The sequence below is a fragment of the Nannospalax galili genome, unplaced genomic scaffold (assembly GCF_000622305.1).
Source record: "Nannospalax galili isolate Female #2095 unplaced genomic scaffold, S.galili_v1.0 scaffold612, whole genome shotgun sequence".
NCBI classification, from domain to species: domain Eukaryota; kingdom Metazoa; phylum Chordata; class Mammalia; order Rodentia; family Spalacidae; genus Nannospalax; species Nannospalax galili.
Genome location: NW_008333388.1, coordinates 2538935 through 2554105, shown reverse-complemented (window position 1 = coordinate 2554105; position 15171 = coordinate 2538935). Strand labels below are relative to the sequence as shown.

General features: G+C 43.3%; 1 protein-coding gene and 1 pseudogene across 1 annotated transcript in view; one reads left to right on the top strand and one right to left on the bottom strand.

Moving 5' to 3' along the window:
* Positions 1-714, bottom strand: part of LOC103730024 — a 1804-nt pseudogene extending 1090 nt beyond the window's left edge.
* Extl3 (exostosin like glycosyltransferase 3) overlaps positions 1-15171 on the top strand; it is a 108113-nt gene that overhangs the window by 44888 nt on the left and 48054 nt on the right. The window lies entirely within an intron of this gene.

Sequence of the window (15171 nt, the reverse complement as noted above, 5' to 3'; positions counted from 1 at the left end):
TTCTTTCCATGGTGCAGGGTAGAAATCCAGTCTTGCACATTCTACCACTGAGCCATACCCTAGCCTGTAGCATGAATTTCTTAACACAATGGCATTCTTGTACCTAACCACAGGTTACAGTCCATTTTCAAATGTCATCATTTGTTTCAATAATGTATTTTATGGCATTTCCCCCAATTTGACATTCAGTTCAATATCATACATTACATTTAGTTCGTCTCTGCTTCCTCACCCCTCCTCCCCTCCTTTAGTTCTCACTCCTCTCTTCTTCTCTAGGACACTGACATTTTGAGAATATAGGCCAGTTGTTTGATGAAATGTTCCTCAAATTGGATTTATTTCTTTGTGAGTTGTATTGCATAATTTTTTTTAAACTTTTGTTTGTCTTTTGAAATCATTTCAAACTTACAGAAGTTTCCAGAATCATGTAGTGTTTTCCTACTTTTTTGGTAAGTTTGAAGTTATCGTTAACCAGATTTACCAAATTTTTTTTTTTTTTTTTTTTGGTCTTTTTGAGACAGGGCCTCCCTGTAGCCCCAGCTGGCCTGGAACTCACTATGTAGACCAGGCTGGCCTTGAACACACAGATCCACCTGCCTCTGCCTCCCAAGTGCTGGGACTAAAGGCGTGCGCCACCACGCCTGGCAATTCACCAATTTTTGTCATATTGCCCACATCCACAATTCCTGTTCTCCCCTTTTTCTCCTCCCCCATGTCCCTCTCTCTCTGGATTGAAGAGTTTTTATGTTTTGAACCAGTTGAGAGGATGCATATCACCTTTAAGTGACAACTCTGGGGAAGGTGCTGTGGGCAGTGAACTGACCACGAAAGGGTCAGCATGTATAGAAGTGAAACCAGTGTGGACAGGAAGTGATTTGTGAAAAGGGTCAGCACATGTAGATGTGAGGCCAGTGTGGACAGGAAGTGGCCTGTGAACAGTTCATGTTTTGGACTAAGTTGACTCAGGAAGGAGGAAACAGAAAGGCAATTAGAACTTGCCACTCATCATGCTAAAGATTTGGAACTTAGTTCCATAGGAAAAAAACGGCCAGGTGTGGTGGTGGGTGTGGTGGCTCATACCTGTAATCAGCACTTGGGAGGAGAAAGCAGGAGAATCAGGATTTGAAGGTCATCCTCTCCTATATAGTGAGTTCAAGACCAGCCTGGGCCACAGGAGCCTGTGCCTGAAAAAAAACAAACAAAAACCAAACAAAACAAAGGAAAAAGCAAAATGTTAAGATTTTTATGCAAAGGAATGGATGACAGGATCTCTTGTTTTCTAGAAAATTTAACTCTAGGGTAGTTTAGAGGAGGAAGGGCAAGTTAGGTCAGGTGGGTAGAAGTCTCAGCAAACCAGCTGGTGAAGACCAGGAGGAAGGGGATTCAGGGGAATGCTTGCTGATTACTTATGTTGTGTTGGCTGTTTCCATGTGACACTTGGTTTAATTAACTCAAAAACCCAAGGCAATAGAGGTTAAGTAAGCTACTTGGTCAGAAACAGAGTAAGTTTATGACATTGTTAGCATTCAGACCCACTCTGAAATCCAGTGGGGTCAGGAAGCAGGAGGATGTGGGAGGAACCATGGTTTCTAGAAGCATCATCGTCAGGCTCTGATGGTCAGTTAGATGTAGTGGATGAAGATAGGAAGGATAACAGCAAATGTCTCCAGCTTGGACTACTAGCTAGATTGTGGTAGTGCTAACTGAGGCATTGGTTACTGGAGAAAGAATTGGATCAGGGAGAGAGAATAATGGTTTTGTTAATGATCTCTATAAAACTGATTTGAATAATTGGATTTGTACAAAACAGGACACCTAGTGGGCAGCGTGGCCCATGAACTATGAGGAAAGACCCAAGGGACAGAGATTGAACTGATGTAGTCATAGGTGTGTCACCCAGCAGGTACTGAATGTGGGGATGGCTCAGTGGACATGGGAAGCCAGCATGGTGACACACACCTGTAATCCCAGCATTTCAGAGACTGAAGCAGGGACTGAGTTTGAGGACCCTCTGGGCTACAGTATAGTGAAACCTTGTCTGGGTGTGTGTGGTGGGGGTGGGGGCTGGGCTGGAGAGAGAGCTCAGCAGTTAAGAGCACTTTTTCCACAATTGTGAAGACCAAGTTCAGATCCCAGGACTTGTATAACACCTATAACTGAAGATCCAAGAGGGACTGGAGGATTGCTGGGGTTTGCTAGCCTTCCATCTCAGCCCAGAAAACATGAGCCCCAGGTTCAGGGGCTCAGCCCTGCCTCAAAGGAATAGGTGGTGGGGGATAGAGGAAGACATGGGATGCCCCTTTCTAGCCTTCACCTGTACACAGTCATGTTCACCTGTGCACACACATGTTCACATACATATATACAGATATGAGTAATAAATATATAAAATAATTTTTTTTCAAAGATGTAGGGAATTGAGCTGGGCATGGTGGTGCTTGTCCTTAATCCCAGCACTTGAGAGGCAGAGGCAGGTGGAATCTCTGAGTTCAAGGCCAGCCTGGTCTACATAGTAAATTCCAGACCAGCTGTCCAGACCCTGTCTCAAAAAGACAAAGGGAAAAAAAAGAATTGGACTGCTCTTGCAGAGGACCTGGGTTCAATTCTCAGTACTCAGATGGCAGCTAACAACTGTAACTTCAGTTCTAGGGGATCCGACACCCTCTTTTGACCTCCGTGGGCATTGCATGACACTAGTGCACTCACATACATTCAGGTAATAAACTCATCCACATAAAATAAAAATAATAAAAATATTTTTTTAAAAGATGTAGGGAATTAAGACAGCGAAGAAAACAGAAGGAAGGATCAGATAACAATGTGCTGAAGCAAACGCTGGACCATTTCAGAAGGTGAGTGGCAGGACTGGAAGTTCTATGGAGGAGTTCCAGAAGGAGGCTTGCAAAGGTTCGTCAGATTCAGCAACTAGGAAGTCACCGGTTACTAAATGAGGGCAAAGTCAGTAGACTAGCAGGAGCCAGGTTTCCAGAAGAGCGACTGAGGGCAGAGGGAGTGAACACAGAGCAGAGATGATTATCCGAAGGGTTTCAGTGACTGATGAATTTGATGGCAGCCAACATTCCCTTCGGGTTTATATACGCTGGCCAAGAGCTAACAGTTTACCTGCATAACCCAGGAGAGTCCTTATGAGAGTCTTATGAGGTGGGCACTATTTTTTATTCCAGTTTCCTGTAGCTGAGATGCTATAAAGTGGGCCAATAATATGCCCAAGTTTGTGCCACTGATCAATAGTGGAACAAGGATTCAAATCTAAATCCTTGAGTTCAGAGCCCGTGTTGTAAGACATTGGGAACTTGGGCCTCAGGCTGTTTATACACAGAGGAGGGGAGGCCCAGTAGGGAGAATATTGACCATAGATGTAGCAAAGAGAGACTGTATGATGTCACAGTGTCTAAAAGAAGGATATTAGGTTACATTAAAGAATGGGGCACTGGTTTTGGAAAGGAAATAGGAGCAGGTTTGTCAAAGGCCAGATCTCATTAACGAAGAGTTGTGACTATGTACCCAGCTGCCAGCTAGGCTAAAACTCCTTGTTGAGATACAAGGAATATTGGTTCCTTTTTGTATTATTGGGAAGTTCAACCCACGATTTCTAATTTCTGGAAGCTTGTCTTCTGTTTCTTTTGGAAAGTTTATCCGTGTGTTCTTTCATTCGTTTACGTAGTGGTGCTAGGAATCAAACCCAGGGCTTTGGCATGCTAGGGAAGTGTTACAGCTGAGCTACATCCTCAGCCCCTAAGGTCCCTTCGGTTTTAAGTGCCATCTTCCACTAAACTCTTCCTCGCACTTGCAACTCGGTCCGTCTGGTTGCTATTCATTCATTTGCCAGTGCTGTCTGCTAAACCATCGCCCCAGTTTTATGGCTGTCCTTATTCCTTGGTTCCATACTGACCCAGCTGTGCAGCTCAATTCCCATCCCTTTTTTCTTGATTTTTCCCAAGTTCCTCACACACAGCATTTGTACATGTGACAGATATTAATGAAGGCTTAGGCGATTTTATATCCTTAGCAACACAAATAATTTGAAGTCCAATAATAGACGTTGCTATTTTAAGCACCTGTCACTGGGAACTCGCTCCCTAAGCTGCAACCTCCCCCGCTGTTATCTGAGGCTCATCGCCCCTTACCGCCAGGATCCATATTCTTGGGCCTTTTTGATTGTGCTCTATTTAGCCATCCCTTTGGTTCAGTTCTGTTCTTAGCCACGGTGCCTTCTTCCATACTTGGAGTGTCACACCAGGTTAGTTTCTTAAACAGGCATTTTTTGCATCCCTAAGAGGAATTCAGGCACCTGCTAAAGTTCTATTTATTTTTTACCATAGTACTTATACAAAGGTTTAAAGGTGGAGGGAAGGTATTTAGAAGAGATCATATCTGCTGCCTTCTATTTTCTCAGCGAAATGTGAGGTTGCTCTTTGGTGGAGCTGGGCATGGGTCTAGTAATTATTTTGACAGCTGGGGTCAGGGAGTCAGTCAACAGAAACTTACTGGATCTCTTAGATTTTATAAAATGCTATATTTACATAGAATGATTCTTTTCACAAAGCCTACAAACTTGGAGAATTGATTCTCTGCTAGAGATGGATTATTCTGTTTACTGAATTCTATGGTCAATATGAAAACAGTAGAAAAAGCAATGGAGGAGGAAGCAGCCAGATTAAGTAAACCGAAGCCTGGGTAACGGAGGTGATGAACCTCTGCCTATCCTCCCTCCCTCCCAGCAGGGGTTATAAAACATGCCAGGCAGCTTCTGCATTGCTACCCAGAGGGCAGGGATGATGGGGGGAGAGGGGTGGGAGTGGGATGAAAGAGTTGCTTTAATTATCTATTGCTCCCTAACAAATTATCCTAAACTTGGGAGGTTTAAAATGCCAGGGTTTATTACCCCAGTTTCCTAAGGCTGGGATTCAGAAATGGTGTGGCTTGGGTCTCTGATGACGCTGCGGCATCTGCATGCTTGACCTGGACTGGAGATCCACTCTGGTCTCAGCAAGAAGCCTCCGTTCCTCACAACAGTCTCTCCACCCATGCTCTTGACCTGGTGGTGAGTTTTTATGAGAGTGGCAAGAGAAAGTGCAACTGAGGGCAAAGCTGCAAGAGCTCATGTCCCTGAAGCTTGGGAGTGGCGGACAGTTACCTTGCCTTGATGTGTTGGTCACACCTAGAATCCATGGTTGCAATGTGTGTGCAGGGCCTATATAAGGGTTTAAATGTCAGAGTGCCTGGTCCCTGTGTGCTATATGGGAGATTGGCTACTAGAGTGTTTCCAGCAACATGTGCACAGGTGTGCACGTGCGTGTGTGCTGCATACCTGAAAATGCCAAGGATGAGTGTAGCTGGACAGATTGTTACCAGACTCTTTAATGGATCACTATAATGAAAAGGGACTGGAGAAAGGGTACCAAAATAAATGTGTGTCAGTATTTTGGCAAGTAAAGAAGATAAAGAAAAAGTTGTCGTCTACCCCCAGTATCACTCCATGAAAGCAGTTAGTTTAACACTAAAAGGGAGAAGGACATAATCAGAATAAAAGCCTCTTAGTTGAATAGATTTAGTTTTATTTAAAACCTACTCTCTTTCCTTTCTCCTGTAACTGTGAACTGGTGAAAACTTCATCCTGTCTTGGTCCATAAACCATCATTCGAAACTATCCAGCACCTTTGGAGATGACTAAGAATCATGTGAAAAAAGTAAAAATAAAGTTGAGGCAGCTGATACAGAGAAAGAACAATTTTATAAAAGTGCACTCACCTGGTCATAGTGGCGCACGCCTTTAATCCCAGCACTCGGGAGGCAGAGGCAGGCAGATCTCTGTGAGTTCAAGGCCAGCCTGGTCTCCATCAGCGAATCCAGGCCAGCTGCAGCTCCAGGGAAACCTTGTCTCAAAAAAGACCAAAAAATAAAAGTGCACTCATGAGCTAGAAGACAGTGTCAGTAAATATTTATCACTTTTTGTAATTTTTTTTTGCTATCTATGTACTTATTGGTATTGAGATTGTTTATTTTGTAAGCTAATTAAACATGAAATAAAAAAGATGGACTGGGGCTGGAGCGATGACTCAGTTAAGAGCACTGGCTGCTCTTGGGGACCCAGGTTCGTTTCCCAGCACCCACATGGTGGCTTACAGCCATCCATAACTCCTGTTCCTGGGGATTTCGATGTCCTCTTCTGACCTCCACTGGCATTGTATGTAAATACATGCAGGCAATACATTTATATGCATAAAATAAAAATATTAAATAAAATATTAAAGGAAGATGGAGTAGTTCAGCATATTTACCTGTTGTCTTAGCTTCTTTTCTGTTGCTGTGAGGACATACTGGTAAGAGCAACCTAAGGGAGAACGGGTTAATTTTAGCTCATAGCTAAGGTGTGGTCCATCATGGGGTGTCAAGGAGCTTGAAGCAGCTGCTCACCCTGTAGCCACTGTCAAGAAACAAAACAGGGATGAGTGTTTATATGCTGCTGCTCAGACTTTCCCACTTACACAGTCCAGGATCCCCTGCCCAGGCAATGGGCAGTCTCTCACGGGCATGCCCAGAAGCCCATTTTCTAGGTGATTTCTAGATTCTGTCCATTTGAAAACACTAACCATCGTATTTGTATATAAGACTAATACATGTGCATAGTGGTTTTAACTTAGTTTTCATATGTACTTTATATATCACAGAATTAATGTATTTTTGCATTCTTTGCATCATTTTTGTCACGCATGTCTTCACCTTAAAGACAAACCTTTCTTGAAGCTAGAGAAGTGGCATAGTGGTTAAGAGCACTGGCTGCTCTCGCAGAGGACCTGGGTTCAGTTCCCAGCACCCACATGGCAGGTAACAACCATCCACAATTCCAGTTCCAGGGGATCCAATGCCCTGTTCTGACCTCTGTGGGTATTGCATGCGTGTAGTGCACTTACATACATGCAGGCAATATACTCATACGCAGAAACTAAAAAAAATTTAAAAAAAGATCAGCCTCTCGGGGCTGGAGAGATGGCTCAGTGGTTAAGAGCACTGACTGCTCTTGCAGAGGACTGGGGTTTGATTCCCAGAGCCCATATGGCAGCTACGAACCATCCTTAACACCAGTTTCAGGGGAATCTGAAGCCTTCTTCTGACCTCCGTGGCACTGCATGACATGGGTGTACTCACATATATGCAAGCAATACACTCATACACATAAAAAATAATACAGTAATTTTAAAAACTCATATATATATATATAGAAAAAGATAAGCCTCTCTTAATGACATGATGTAATTGTGCACATCTCTTTTTACACAAGGAACTATTTGACATTTCTATTAGAGATAAAATTGGATTATTACTTTTTTGTCTTTCAAACTGGTGAATTTGTAGAAATATGATCACATACGGTGCAGATGGAACCATGAAAATATGACCATATTTCTGGTTAGGGGTTTGAGTTGAGGAAGGGATTAGGAATTATTTTGTTCTGAGAGCTACTTGATTTCTACTTGAATCATGCTTTCACCACCGAGATTGAGAATTAATGTTGAGTAGTATTAAGGAAACTCAATACTCTCTTTTCAACAAAATCTTGTTGCAAACCTTCATGAGGTATTTAGAAACCTGCACATTTTGCTTTTGAAAATCTGATTGGTAGAACTATTGTTTCTTAATAACTTGTTATTCTTTATAAGTTATTTCTGTCATGAAAGTGTATAGTGTTACTACTTTTGGAAATTACACTTTGAAATTTCATTTTACAGTCATTGGTTAAGAGATTCATTGATGGGGCTGGAGAGATGGCTCAGTGATTAAGAGTGCTTGCTGCTCTTTCAGAGAACTTGAGTTCAGTTCCCAGTCCCCACATTAGTTGGCTTACAACTGCCTGTAGCTCTAGTTCTGGGGGATCTGAAGCTCTCCTCTGGCTTCCATGGGCACCTGCACACACATGGCACACAAATACACATAAATAAAGATAAATCTCAAAAAAAATCATTGATGTATGTATATTTGTGTTTATTCATGTTATCAAGGCTGACCTCAAACTCACCATGTAGATGCGATTGACCTTGAACTTTTGATCCTCCTGCCTCCATCTCCCAAGTGCTGGGATTATAGCTGTGTACCACCAGACTGGTCTTCACTGACATTCCTTAAGAGCCTCTGTGACATTTTGCCAACTGGAAGGCCTTATCCAAAGGCTGAGGGCAGCTGACTTTTTATAATCTGTGGATAACTTTTTGGTATAAGGATAAGCTTGGAGTTATAGAATTGCATACAAATGGAACACAGCCACCACTCTGCCTAATTTTACTTTTTCTCTGGTTTTAGATGTCATTACACTAAGCCCTTCAAACAGACCATGTTGTGGTGTGTTGCTTCTGAATGTGTCTTTGCTACCCACTGATATAATTTAGGCGACTGTTTGGTGCCTTTATGATTGCTGTAGGGGAACACTGCATCATCAGACAGATGTTCTAAGCTTCCCAGGTCAAGCTTAGAAAATATCCACGGCATTCTGATGCCTTCTATCAGTCATAGCTAATGTGATTTTTTTTTTTTTTTTTTGAGGTACTGGACCTAGAGCTCCACCTCTTGCACATGCTAGGCTCTCTACCACTGAGTTACATCCCCAGCCTCACTAATTTGAATGTTAATTGTTCATTTCAGGTTAGCTGTTTCAATATAGATAATAGTTTTAAATTAGGTTAAGGTTCCTAAAATGAAGATAAGGACAAAATTTATTTTTCACAGCCACAAGGCAAGGTAGGGAATACTATGATGTGGTATTATGACTTAACAAATAACATTTTGTGCGTTTGTTTTGCAGTGCTGAGGGCCTAGGGCCTCTAGCCTGCTTGGCAAAGTGTTTTACTAGCCACGCCTCCCAGTCTACAAATAGTTTTTTTAAAACAATAAAATATGCTTTGGCTTGAAGCTGATGTTAACTTGGTGTTCTTGCCATAAATTATCTGCCTACTACCCCAACTGCTCCAAGTTTGGCAGAGAAAAGACCAGCCACTTTTAAAAGATAACATGGAAACCAGGAGCGGGCCATTTAGCAGTGTAATGAATGCTGTCCCAGGGCCTTCAGAACTGACCTTTTCTCCCTTTTGGCACTGATAGGCTAAAGAGAGGAGTAATTTTGGCACCCCACCTAGAAATTGTCATGCATTGTTCTAATTATAAGCCACACAAATGCCTAGTCACATATATAGAAAATATCTTCAACAGGAGCTATCAGAAGTTTGTTTTTTCTTTTCTTTTTTTTTTGTCTTTTTGAAGCAGGGTTCCCCTGTAGCCCCAGCTGTTCTGGAACTCACTATGTAGACCAGGCTGGCCTTAAACTCACAGAGATCCGCCTGCCTCTGCCTCCAGAGTGCTGGGACTACAGGCATGCGCCACCACCCCCAGCTTGGTTTTTCTTTTTAATCTGAGCATTATAGATAGAAGTGCTTATCTGACTTAAACTCGGTGACAACTCCTGAATCATACTTTTTGAAGGTTGCTTGGGTCATTGATAGCATCTCTGCTGAGTGGTTTGTTGATCTGGCAGCCTATCATGTGGAAAGTGACCATGGGCACCTCCTTTCCCAAGACTTGAGAACTTCTGACATTAATGTCCCCAGAATTCTCTTGGATAGGCATTTTTGGAAGAATAAATAATCAGTGTGGACTCCTGAGAGAGCATTTTGCTGAAATGTGTAAATAATTCTCCTGGTAAAAGAACACAGTTTTTGTTTAGTATGATCGTGCCATACGCTGGGCCTTTTACATTTCTCTAATAGCTACAACTCAAACTGGAAATCCTTTGTGAAAGAGAAAGAAATGCTTATTGACTTCTTGAGTCAGCTAAACTTTTGTATAATTAAAAAAAATTTATGTGTATTTTTATGTGTATGAGTGTTTCACTTGCGTGTATGCAAGTGTGTCACATGTGCGCAATGTCCACTGAGGCTAGAAGAGGGTGTTGGCTCCCCTGGAACTGGAGTTATTTCAGATTGTCAGCTGCCACGGCTGGGAACTGAACCCAAGTCTTCTGCAGGAGCAGCCAGTGCTCTGAACCTCTGGCTGTCTCTCCAGCTCCACTTCTATATGGTTTTTACACTTGAATTTACTGGACAAACCAAACACCTTAGATCCACCAGTGCAGCCTTCCTGCTGTTAGCGTTTCTCTCCACTACAGTGTAGCACATCTGCTCTGACTTCAGGCCCTGGGCCCAAGCTGCCTGGGTCTAACACCTGGCACCACCGCTTAGCAGGTATGGGATCTACACAAGTTGGTTAACCTCTCTGGGCTTCAGTTTCTTCATCTGTGAAGTGGGAATAATCATGGTTCTTGCTGTGTTGAATTGTTAAAGGACTAAATAATTAGCCGGGAGTGGTGCCACACACCTGTAGTCCCAGCACTTGGGAGGCAGAGGCAGGTGGATCTCAGAGTTCAGGGCCAGCCTGGTCTACATAATGAATGCCAGGCCAGCTGTGGGGGTAAAGGGAAACCCTGTTTCAAAAAAAAAAAAAAAAAAAAAAAGACTAAATAATTTGTGACAGATGTTCAGAGTAATGTCAGGGACATAAGTACCACTCAGTTATTTTCAGGAAAGAGTATTATGACTTTAGTCAAGGTGTGCTTAGTTGTGAGGAAGAGAAGGTTATCATGCTAGCTTAAGTGACTGAGGGTTTTCTAGGTAATAGGTAATAATAAGGCTCTAGATGCAATTGCATGGAGGCACTGGGGCAGCTGGGGCACATGGATACGAGAGCTGAGTGCTGACAGGCTCTGAGGCTGCTCCTTCCATCTCTCATGAGGCTGTTTGCTTCCCCTTGGGTGTTGGCTCCATTTTCTCATTTTCTGCAGACCAGCTTTCTTGGTGTATTGTATACATGTCTATAAACTCCCCCAAATCTGTTAGATAGGCAGTTCCCATCCTCTGACCGCTTCTCAGTGTGCTGCTGCCGTGTTTTCAGGTGGGGGAAGTCCAGACAGCTAGGGCAGAGGGGATGAAGGGGATGAGGCATGTCCCAGGCTGGCTGCTGTGCTAGGTTCTCTAAGAAGGTGATGTGATGGGAGCAGGCTGACAACTGGACATGCTAGGATCACCATGCTGTAGCACCCCAGGTATGTATTTTAAGGAAAGCTTTTCACTGTAAGGCGATATACATAAATAAAAGTGTGCATGTGGCAAGTAAACAACTTGATGAATTTTGACAAATTAAACACACTGTGCCCTATGGACAACCTGAAAAATAGTGTTGCCATCCCTCCCATGGTTGCTGCACTTTCCTCTCTGGTCTGTATTGGTGGACTAGCTTTGCCTGCTTTTATACTTTATATTCCTGAATCACATACTATATATTTATTTTGTGCCTGGTCCCTTTTTAAAAATATTTTTTTATGTGTATGAGTATGTTGCCTGCATGTATTGTGCAATGCCCTCGGAGGTCAGAAGAGGGCGTTGAATTCCCCTGAAACTGGAGTTGCAAACAGTTGTTAGCTGCCATGTGGGTGCTGGGAACTGAACCCTGGTCCTCTGCAAAAGCAGCCATCTCTCCATTCCCTGGTCCCTTTTTCTTAACATTGTGTGATCATCAGTGTTGTGTAGTTCTGTAGAGTACACGTTCGTGTTGCTGTGTGACTATACCACATTTTATCTGGGCTGTTGCTGCTAGCATTTGACTAGTTTTCTATTTTCATTTAATTTTCTTTCCTTTCTCACTCTCTCTCTCCTCTCTCTTTCTCGACAAGGCAAGGTCTTATGTATTCCAGGCTGTAGCTGAGGAAGTCCTTGAACTGATCCTGCCTCTTCCTTCTAAGTGCTGAGATTACAAGCATGCATCACCATCTCTGGTTTCTATGGTGCTAGGAATTGAACCCAGGTCTTTGTACATGTTAGGGTAAGCACTCTACCAATTGCACTAGGTCCCACACCCTTTTTATCTATTCTTTCTGGTGGTGCTATGAACTTCTGTTGAACCTATACTCCTTACTGTTGACTGCTTAGTACCAGAGGCTTATAAAAGGAGTGGCAAATTATCTTCAATTATGTGTAGTTGAATTGATGGTCTCCTATGAATGCTTTTTTATCTGGTAGTTTCTTCTCTTCTTAAGGTGACTTTCATGGTGTGAGGGCAGGGCCATGTTGTTAATATTTTGTATAAGAGAGAGAGAGAGAGAGAGAGAGAGAGAGAGAGAGAGAGAGAGAGAGAGAGATTGAGAGATATTGAGAGATATTGAGAGATATTGAGACTTACTATGTAGTCCTTCCTGGCCTGGGAATCACTCTATGAACCATACTGGCCTTGAACTCACAGAGATCTGCCTGCCTCTGCCTCCCCACTGCTGAGATAAAGGGACACACTGCCATGCCCTGCTTGCTTTTGTAGTTTTCAGCAGGGGCTCAACTATTCAACTTGCCAAATGTATAAATAAATGAGTGAATGGTGTATGAGTCTGTCCTTTGGAAATAAGCTCTATTTACAGACAGAGTCCCACTTGTCATGTTTGGGAGACCTGTTTATAAAGGCTAAACTGATTGATCTAGGGATGGACATGTGACTCAAGCTGGACCAATCACCGTTTGTCTCCTGGGGATTTAAAATTAGGAATTGAAAGAGGCAGAGCACTGTTGATCTCTGGTCACTGTTGGTGACCAAAGGTTATCATAAGGAATCCCGCTTTTCCCCAATTTGTTAGGATAGAGATCTCTTTATGTAATTGTTAAACCACAATGCCAAACTATTTCCTATTCAGTTCCAAAATGTAAGGCAGAGAAAGTAAGTGCTATAAAAGCACCACATATGTAGGGCTGGAGAGATGGCTCAGTGATTAAGAACACTGGTTGTTCTTACAGAAGACCTGGGTTTGAATCTCAGCACCCACATGGCAACTAACAACTGTCCGTAACTCCAGTCCCAGGGGATCTGAACTGTCTGTAACTCCAGTCCCAGGGGATCCGACAGCCTCTTTTGTCCTCTGCGGGCATTGCACAACATGGGTGCGCTTACCTACATGCAGGCAATACACACATACACATTAAAAAAAAACAAAACAAAAACCATCACATATGCCTGGTGTGGTGGGGTACACCTTTAATCCCAGAACTCAGGAGACAGAGGTAGGTGGATCTCTGAGAGACTGAGGCTAGCCTGGTCTACATAGCGAGTTCCTGGCCAACTGGCGTTACAGGAAGACCCTGTCTCAATAAAAACAAACACCAAAAACCAAAGAACAAAACACCATATATGGCGAGACCAGTGAAGACCGGCTTCATTGTGGTCTTGGCTCCTTTCTGGAGTAGAAACACTGAATATAATTTAAAAAGAAAATCTAAACCAGAAATTTTGTCTATGGGAAGGATAAAGGAGATTTGAACCAGGGAAGGAGTCAAACCATAACAGATGGATGACCTAGACCCTAATGTGGATGCTTTAAGCCTTGGATATTGATTAAATGTGGGTGTGAAGAGAGAAGTCAAAGATGATGCCAGGTTTGGAATTTTTGCTTTAGGAATGATAGAGGTAACATTATTATAAACCAGGACATTCCAGGAGAGCAAGGAAGAAGGGACAGAATTCAGTGTGGGAAATAGTAAATTTAAGGTTTTGTGAGATAACCAGATTGTTCTGGTCAAGAATGTGGGGTAAAAACTAGGATGACTTGGCGTCCTGGGCTGTACGCAGTACTGTGTGGTCTCAGGCACCTGATTTATGGAACTTCTAGAAGTTTTATTTCCTTGCTGATACCTCCTAGTGAGATTAAAACAAGACAGCACATGTAAAGGGTGTAACTTACTTAAGCCTGGCAATTAAGTATTCATAAAATGTGTGTTCATGAGATGATGGTGTCTAGAAAACAAGAATCAGGAGTGCTACAGCGAGAGAGAACTGTGAGAGGTGGAGCTGCACTCCACAACTGCTTAAAGTGGCAAGAAGGGAATGTGGAAGGAAAGGCCAGAGTTGTACTGCCAGCCTGGTGCACATTGTAGAAGCTGAGGAACAGGAGCTGGGGGAGGAGATGAACACAGGTTTGGAGGCGGAGGAGGAGCAGGCTCATGGGTTCCTGAGGAGGAGAGGTGCTGGGCAGCAGCCAGAGAGCACCAGGGAAGTTGCAGGTTCACCATGTTTCGAGTGGAAAAATGTTTCCTTTCTCCCTAAAGCTTAAAAATCAAGTAAGTTGGAGTTTGAAGCAGGAATGTGTTAAGTTATTCAAATGTACAAGATGACTGAGTTTTCTAGGTAGCAGGTATCTGCAAGTTTACTCTTGCCAACATGGAGATAAAGCAGCCCTTGGAAATTCTTACTTCTCCTGTCTCATCCCATCCCACACAGCCAGGCTCCTGCCTGCTGCCACCACACATCTCTGGAGGAGAGCCAAGCAGATGAACTGTTAGAAAGGACAGTCCATGCTATGTGGACAAAATCTCCTTGTTTTCATTCCTTTCAGTGCTTCTGCTTTTAAAACTTTGCTCCCTTTCCCTGACTTTCCTCAAAAAATAGAAGTTATATTTTGGCACATAAATAATGGTGGTAGGGCTTTGAAGGATGATTCTTATTTCTAGTAAAAAGGGGAGAGGTTCTGTTAGTGATGTATCCTTAGTTATTCCTTGGTTACTCCAGATCTGATTCCTATATAAGCTTCGTTTGGTTCACAATAAACATGCACTGGCACATTAAAAAAAAAGGGGGGGGGGGGGAGGAAGAGGCAGGTGTTCGGGGCAAATAAAATATAGGGAAGAGTAAGGTGTCCTTAGGAAAGAAAGGAAGAAGGGTGGGAAGAGCAGGGAGGGATGGTGACACCAGGATGAGGAGGATGGGAAAGAGCAGGGCCTGACAGGGAGGGATGGAGACACCAGGATGTGGAGGGCGCTCCAGAAATCAGGTGGTTAGGGCTTTTAAAAGCTATTTTGCAAAAGGAATGCTTAACCCAAACTGCCCCCTGTGGGAACAGAATCAATCTTCCCTGTTTTCTCAGCCTTCCAGTTTTAAGCACTGAGCCTGGGATCCCTCAAGAAGGGCAAGTGCGGAGGTCAGCAGCTGCGGAGATGGAGCCATCTCCGGGTTGCAGGTCTCCTTGAAGTAAAGGACCACCCAAGCACAGGGATGGATAGGAGCCAACCTGACCCGGCGTCTGGGGCTCTGGCGAAGAAGTCCTTGTCTTTGGGGGATTAAAAAATTTCATATATA